Genomic DNA, 9,170 nt, shown 5'->3' on the forward strand with positions numbered 1-9,170 from the left:
ATGCTTAGCTATATGTTCACTGGCGAGTTGCTGTAACATTGCTGCTCTGCTGATTGGAGCTCAGCAGGCAGCGCAGTGTTTCCTCACTGAAAACAGCTGCTCTCTGAATGAAAATGATGATGGGGAGTCGGAGTGAAATATTAAAATTTGTGGGCTGTAAAATTAAACAACACAGAGCGTAAAGATGCAGAAAAAGCTCCACTACGCTGGGAAACTGCATTGTGGACATTTTATCGTCAATATACAGATGGTCGTTTTAAACAGAGATATGTTTTTATGATTATTTAGTAAGTGACGGTTTGGAAAGCTCTGTTCTCTTGTCCTGTGTTGATGCTCCGGAGCTTCTTCAGAATTATTCCTCATCCTTAGTGAGTCCTTACTCAAACACTTCTACGATATACTGTCACTGCTTTTTGTCTGTGTGCTGCACGTTGTGTGAAGTTAGAAAACTTTGTGTTCATCCTACCTGGTTTATCTGTGGTGAAGATTTTACGGTCGCTGATTTTCACAAAATAAAACTGAATTAGCTTTTTTTTATGTTTACTTGCGCGGTTTATATATATATGTTTGGATGATTCCCTGAAGCACAGTTATTTTTTTATAAATTGCATGTCGGTTATTTCAGAGGTTTGTTAAGCAAACGTTACAAGCTTCAGACCCAAATTAAGATCTTTTCAAAATAAAAGCTCTGAGTCAGCTCGATTTAAGTAAATATACTTTTAGTTTGAAGACAAATTGCCTAACAGGAAGAGATTCTAAGATTTCATCGACCACAACACCTGTTAAGGTCTGTCTTAGTCCGATATCGCAGAACGAATCAGATTGTCTCAGTGATCTGGCCGCGATGGTTTGAGACAGTTGTCGACCACTGCTTTTGTTTTTTCATGGACTTGGAAGAAGACTGCAGTCTACAGGATCCACAACCTGAAGGGACTCCGCCCCGCCCCCGCTGACTGCTACACATCGCTGGTCTGTTCAATCAGTTTGTACTAATATTGAAGGTGTCACATGTCCAAAAAGCACCAGCAACAGTCACTGTAATTCCTCAGGCGAGTGTTAACACACATGCCAAGTATGAAGTGGATAGGATGAACCGTCCACGAGATGTGTGCTCCACGCACAGAGAGACATTTGTGGAATCAGTAGATATGAATAAGAAGCTCTCCAACCAAATTCTCTGGCGTCTGAGAGATGTTATTAAATCATTTGTATCAGGGAGAGGCCAGGTGTGACATTTAATTTGACACATTAACCATTTTTACAGTGTAATATACAGCTGCAGCAGCAGCCCCCCCCGCCTACAACCCCAACCCACCCAGTGTCCAATGTGAACAGCTGGACTGACAGGAGGACCCATGTTCCCCTGGGTCCTGTTGAACATCAGCTTCATACCAGAGTGGTGTCGGAGCGCCAAAGGCCTTTAGACAACAGGTTTAACACAGGACCACAAATACAACCGAAGGGCATCGCCTCTATCGTAGGGAGCAGGCGTCTCACATACGTGTTGCATAAACATGGTGGCAGGACGCAGGGAGTCTGAGAGCTTGTCTTCATAATCATTGTAATCGTTCTGATGCAGTAATAATTCCAGATTTTATTGAAATGTTTGCTTAACATTTTTTTTTAAACGTATTTAACCCAGCATCAGGAAATCCTTTCAGTACTCGTCTGTCTGCTTCATATTCCACACTTGTGCATGAGAAAGGCTACAAAGAAAACAGCTGTGAAATCAAATCAAATATTAGAAATAATGTTAAATTGAAGAAATACTATGCAACTCTTAGAAAGTTTAATTGATTTGATTAGTCAGCTTCTTTGTCTTGCATTTACGGCCTATTGCCAGTAGGGGTATTGCAGCCCTCCTCAGTCTCCAGCGTCCTATAGGCCAAAAACAACCTTAACTATCTGCAACTTTTCTTACCAGATAGCTATTTTTGTCATTTTTAATCCGATGGTAAGAATATGGAACAAGCATGTTACTGTAAATGTTGGAATCCAGGGCAAACACATGGAGTACACCTGCTGCACAGCTCTGTATGCACGATCAAAGACGACTGAGCACTTACAAGCACGCCATGTGCACGAAGGAGAAGAAGAAGAAGAATTGGCTCCTGTTGCAGAAATAACTTATTTGCCCGTGCGCTCTAATTCAAAGCTACCCCCCCCCCCCCCCCCCCCCCCCCTTCCTCCAATGTGCTGTCATAGCTGAGGCGCGCGGCTGTGTTCTCACACGCGTGCCGATGCTAAGTTAGCGTGTAAGTATTCCAAATGTCAGCGCGGCTCGTCGTTGTTATTAATGAGCTTCAGGCAGCAGGAGTGGATCATTTTCCATGGAAATTCAATGCATTTTAAATAGCGGTGGATCAACATTCCAGGCCAGGATTTACATAAGGTAATTGCGGGATGCTGAAAGCACCTTCGAGCTGGCAATGGATTTTTTTTTCTCTCTACCTCCCTCCCTCCCCCCTTCTTACCTTCAGTAATACAATCAAGTCCATTAAGTAGGCAATAAATACATGGCAAGACTGTATCAGCGCTCCGTGACAGGGAGAGGCCCCTCTCCAGAATAGCTATTTACTCGCGGACACACACACCTCCACAGTCGGCTTCACCTGCTACTAAAGAGTCGACAGCCCCGCGCACCTATGAGCGTGTCCTCCTGCTTTGATGGATTGTCGAAGCGAGCCGGCCGTGGGGGAGGGAGCATGGAGATGAGGCCCTGCGTTACACCTCTCCCAGGTCTACCTGCCGCCGCTGATATGGGGGTCTGGGGAAATTAACCGCAGATAGAGAGCGAGAGCAGGCGAGACAATGGTGGCATGTTGTACGTATGCAGCGGGGGGGGGGGGGCTTCAATCAACGGAAAACTCCTACTGTTGCTGGAGGGAGAAACACAAAACACGTCGCCGACAAAAACACGTTCTTTGGCTTTGGTTAACTGGTTGTTTTAACATCATCCCCCCCCCCCCCCGACTGTCTGCCTCCTCCACGGTGGTGGTGGTGGGGGGGCTGCAACCCATCGTGGGCCGGAGGTGGTACAGCAGTTACCCTCTGTAGGTCTCTGACATGGCCTGTTCGGCAGCTCATTAGAGAAATGGGCCGAGCTGGCAGACTGCTGCTCCTTCCACCTTGCTGCGCCGCACTCTTCCCCCCTCGGAGACGCTGCGTTTTACGTCTTTGTGGTTCGTGCGGGGGGGGGGGGGGGGGGGGTTGTTGGGTCCATTAAGTGATGATTACACTCAGAAAGTGGACACGTGAAAAAAGAAGAGACGATTTTGTAAAATAACAGCAGCAGCGACGTGATCCCCCCCATCCTGGATGAAGATGTGAGGACGGGGTCGGCCATGATAAGAGCTGACGGTGAGACAGGAAGAACTGGGTGCTCTGATTAATTTGAAAAAGGGGGGGGGAAGGGGGTGTTTCCCCCCCTCTCTCTCTCTCTCTCTCTCTCTCATTAACACTGTTGGCTCCCGAATCTGTTCTCTGACAGCAGAACGTATTCCCCCGGTGGAGCCCTTCTCTCCGTCGAGGCTGTAATTAGGACATTTCATCCGCAGCCTTTTCACCGCTGTCTGATTGGAGGAGAGGCCCCTGCGTAATTACCGAAGCCCCCGGGCCCCCCCCCCCTCGAGCTGCCATGGCGGGGAGGGACCACTAAACAAATCACAAACAAGAATTTAATTAAAGGATCAACAGGCCTCACAGCATCGACGTCCACGTTTGATCAGAGGACTCTCGGTCGTGAGCGACGGAGAGAGAGAAAAGTTGCAGGGAGAGATCCAGGGGAAGTTTTCTTTCTGTCAGCGCAGGTAAACCTTTCAGAGGGAGGGACGCTCGTCCCTGCCAGCACTCTCATAAGCTCATTTGATTTGCTCCTGTGCCAACGTCTTACTTAATTAGCCTGCACATTTTTACGGGCATAAATCGCTTTTACATCACTGCCAGCGGAGCGCACCGCAAAGTGGGTCGATCATATATTATGTTGATCCTCCTTGGCGCAGTTAAAGCCATACATTACATTTGAATTTGTCGAAGAGCCGAGGGCCCCCTGGCATAATTCTTCTTTGTTGTGCTGTCAGCGCTAATCTCTCCCCAGGGGTCTCGGCATCAGCTCTCACTTTCTCTCTTGTCGCTGCCCCCGGATCGGATGAGTAAAGGGACGCAGGGATTGAGTGGAGCCAGGAGGGCACCCACACACCTCTCAATCACGCCGCCGCCCCTCCCAACACGTGAAAACCTGCCTCCCACCTTCCTCTCCTACATCGGCAAGCTCAGGGGCCTCCACTCAGAGCATTTGGAGATGAGAAAATTGGTCAAATTTGCCAGCGCACTCGGTATCGCATCTATTTCTTGTTGCTTGTGTGACCTTTGACCTCCCAGACTCACCGTCCTCCTCTTCACTAGCTCGTGTACAAGCAAGATAGAAAATTTAACAAACTTGAAAGCTGCACTATTCGATATTCCCCCTCAGGTCTGTGGCTCCTTTCTTATTTTCTCTTTCATTCTCTGCAAATAAATTCAACAAGAACACTTCTGATAAAGCATTTGTACTCTACCTGCTGAGCACCTGAACGGCAGAGACACAGAAAAAGGGACAAGCTGATTATAAAATAAAACTCTATAGCAGTCTAAGAGACTGATACTCTGCTCAGTAGGTGGTGGAGACCAAAAGGAGAGGGAATATTGGACTAATATTCAAAATGTGGCCATAAGTCCTGACTCCAAATGAACATTTTTGTTGCACTGGATGGATTAAATGTTAAACAGTCAACAATTTGTTAATATGTTCACCAAACACAGGTTGCTTGTGTAAAACAAATGAATGCAGATTATCAACCGATACTGAATCTTTTAGGGTTTTAAAGAAGTCTCCTTCAATTTGAAGATTCAGTAGTTGGAAATTCCTCAGTATAAACTCTCTATTATGTTCTTTTCTTGGATTTTTGCAGCCTCGGAATAAGCAACTGCAGATAAACTTTCGGAGTAGTTTCTTACAAAATGTTAATTTCCATGGAGCTGAGTCATCACTTTGTACAATTCAAATTTCTTGGTGGATTGCATTAAAAATACTAATCAAGTTTATTCAACATGAAAATGACTAAATAAACCTGAGGTCTGCCTGCAGGTTCACATAACTCTACATGTGTTGCCACTTGTAAATGAAATCTTATTAACGGGCGTGTTTCCTCAAGTGATTTACCCACAAATAATGTATTCCTGTATTTCTAGTAGGAATGTTATGACAATAATATAATAATGTTGTCATAATTTACATTGCTTATAATAGTAATAATAATTTGGTAATCTCAAAGTCAATGTCCACTTGTAGGCCCTGTCATGGCTTTCAAGAGCGCCTCACATTAACGACAAGGGTGAAGGGTGGTCCTTGACCTCTGCCTCTGTATGCATCTATATAAGTCTTTGACAATTTAATGGATTTGTGTTTCTGTGGCTCTGTTGGTGAAATGCACCTTAAAGCAGAGTGCCCCCCCCCCCAACCACACCCTCTCTCTCCATCCTTCCCCCTGCAGTGCCCCTCCTCTCCCACCAGGGTGTAGTGAAGAACATGGATTCGCCCTCCCGTGTGTGCGGCGACCCAGATGCATATACCTGCTCCAGGCTGCGCTGTTTATTCTCTTTGGATTAGATCCCCCCCCCCCCCCAAACGTCCCCCCTCCCTCCCTCCTCTTCCCCCTCCCCCCTCTCCCACCTCCACAAGGGGAAGGAAAAACAACTTGAGACACTTGGCTCTTCAGCACATGGCAAATCTGCTCTGACTGAGCTTGTAAACACACACACACACACACACACACACACGCACGCAAACACACGCTCACACAAAATCCAGCTTTTGCCACTGCTCCTCTCCGGTCCCCTCTGCATTAGCATGGAAGTCATCCATATTGATGCTAGGTGATTCATGTGCTGCCAGCCCCTTTGTTTTATCTGTTTTTCCTCTTGCCTCCTTGCCCTCCTTTACCCGGGCTAAGCTTTCTGGGGATCATGGGGGTGATTAAGGCGAGGGGAGACGGAGGAGTGGTCGACCGAGGAGGACCCCAGGGTGGTGGGGGGTGGAGGCGTCCGGGTCTGTAGCCCCAGTTCCCCTGGTGATGAGGTGGAGCCTAATTGATTTGTCAATGTGGAGCCATCTGGCACAGAGAGACGGGCCCTCCAACCTGTTCTCCTTCTTTAGGAGGGAGGAGGAGGGCATCAGGAGAGACAGGTTGGATTACAGACTCATCACACACACACACACACACACACACACACACACACACACACACACACACACACACACACACAGACACAGGGATTTTATATCTTTATTTCCTCACTCACCCACTCAGGCACACACACACACTCACTGCCAAATGGTTCCCTGGGGCCCACACTGCCCCCATCTCCCCCCAGCACTCACCCCATGAATGATGACGGGGACAGAAGGCTGGACAGAGCATGGGAGGGTGAGTTGGTGAAGGGGGGTACTTCCATCCAAACTGGAAACACACACACACACACACACACACACACACACACACACACACATCTTGTGGTCCAAAAGGTCAGAGGTTGTGACGGACGCCGGCACAGAAAAGCGAGGCCTCCGGTGTCTTAATGAAAAGAGCTTGAGGAAATGGCAACAGACAGAGACAGAAGGAGGGAATGGATGCTGCCCGCACTGATTAGGACCCCCCCTCATCATCGCATTTCAGTCACCCCCCCACCCCTCCTCATCTTCTCCTTGTTTCCCTCTATCGCCCTTCCTCCGACTGCGAGCCTCATTTCTAGGGTCATTTTAAAGGTTACGATAAGCAGAGCAAATGAAAGTGTGTCTGTGTGATTAATAATGTCAGGAATTAGCGTTGCCTCTGTATTTGAAACACAACAGTCACTGTCGCAATCTGCTCGTTTACACACTAACACCGATGTGTGGAAACCTCATCACTGGCCCATTTGACTTCAGCTTAAAGGAAAACGGCGAGATGAGCCACCCTGGCATCCCTGCAGCAAAGCGATGATGGCTCCAAGTCAGATGTGAACGTGTATTTCAGGATGTTGTGCATCACTGGAAATCTTCCGATCATTTCTAAAATTATCACTTTAAAAATACCAGTGATTCACGAGCCTAAGAAGAAAAGAAGGGGGGTGTAGCCAAAGCACCTAGAACAGGCCCTGAAAACTTGGAGATTAAAATTGAGGTTCATAGGCACATTGATCTATATTTTCATAGAACACTGGGTCAAATGATATTTAATGTGTATGGATCACAACCTGTCTGTGGATACAGTCTGGGTCCGAACTGTATCCACAGTTAAATGTGTGTATTTGTCTTTCACACGTGCACAACTCATACAGAACTACACAACTTACTCACATATGTTGGTGTGTATTTATTGTTCATATCCATCCCTGTTATGTTTCTTATTTGTAGACTTTATATGCAATACACACATATATATGCAAATGTGTGTGCACCAAATCTTTTTGAAGATTCTTTTGCAAGTTTTTATGTACATTGGATGCACCACTCAGGGTGCTGACAATAAAAGCATTCTATTTGATTTTATATGTGTCTTCTAAGTCTAGGACACCGCTTTTTCATGTGGACATGTTTGTTTGCTCGTGGGGAATCTCTTGAATTTCTATGAACTTTATACGAGGAGGTCAGGCAGAGCAGGTCTGTAGATAATCCGGAGGCTCTCACTCGGACGCTTGCGTTCACACCTGCGTATCATTCGCAGTAACTGCATCTTCAGTGCATGTCTGAAATCAGCTCTTGCGTTGAAGCCAAACCCCTTTTTGAGAATTTTTGCATCTTTACCTTGTTGAATTTTCGACACAAACATTTTTCCACTTTCAATCTCTCTGCTGCTGGAAAAACTGCATAACCTGCCCACCACCCAAACAGCAGGAAGAGAGTCAGTCGGTTAACCAAGCTCATGTTTTTCTTAAATAAGTCATAAGTTAAGACTAAAAGCTGTTTTGCCTCCACAGGAGTCTGCAAGTAATTTCGGTCTCACATCCTTTTAAAAAATCTCGCTTTTAAAATGTTTGAAATTGCTTCTTCTAGAAGTGATCCAGATTTCAAATAGTCTCTCTAAACGTTACTTTCATCTAATTTGGTGCAGGTTCAACAAGATGTGGCTCAGGAATATTTAACTCTGATGAACCCGTTGAACATGATGAATTTGAATCCTGCTGCAGGAAATCTGGGTTTGAAGTCATTGGAGTAATTGTGTGTTCATCTGGTGTCGAAATAATCACAGAAATTTGTTGCTGGCTGAGAAAATGCATGTGAACTCCGGCTCAAGTTGGAACAAGAATTTTAAAAGTTTGCCAAAGTTTCGGTGCATGCTCTGCCCAGTTGTTGATTTTATAATCAGCTGTAATTAGTAGCTTTTAATGTGAACTTGTCTCACAAACAACTAACAGCACTTTTTAGCCAATGCAGACGATTTTATGATTAACATGTGTGTCTTTCTTCTCTTCCAATGCGTGGAACCACATTTGGATAACGTAAGGAGACTGTGTGTCTTGGATGAGTAACACACTGCTGCACAGTGAGTGAAGACAAGATCAGCTGCTCTGACCACACACACACACACACACACGTAGCATTAAAGCTGCACACAGGCCTGCAACATCTATTTGGGTTTATTACCAGCTTTTGTTTTTAATTTCTTAAGTGGGTACTTTTCATTTTCATTTGCCTTAACTGAGAAAAGGTCTCACGCAAATTTTTTGATTGAGCTTATATGATTACATAATACAATTAAAGGGTTGAATTTACAAATTGCCATTAAAATCACCAAACTTTCCTTACATGTGTGTTTTTTTTCTAGTTGAAAGGTTATTGTTTTTTGGTAGTGGTTTAAATCCCATTAATAATGCTCTTAAAAAGTCTAACTTAGGGAAACCTGCATAAAGTATTCAAGTAAAAGTAATTTCTGGATGTAGCCTATTCCTTTATCCAAGAGTCTACTACATCATTATGGCCTCGGTTGTGTTTCTTCATCAGTGATGCTGCTGCTGCAGGAGAAGGGGTCTAATATAACTGGCCCACTCTGATTGGCCTACTGTAACAAGTCCCCGCTCAATATATATTACCTAGAAAAAATGTAACTAACTCCACTGTGCGAATGTAGTGAAAAAAAAAGTATATTTCCTGA

Source organism: Pleuronectes platessa, chromosome 20 (genome assembly GCF_947347685.1).
Source record: "Pleuronectes platessa chromosome 20, fPlePla1.1, whole genome shotgun sequence".
In the NCBI taxonomy this organism is placed as follows: Eukaryota; Metazoa; Chordata; class Actinopteri; order Pleuronectiformes; family Pleuronectidae; genus Pleuronectes; species Pleuronectes platessa.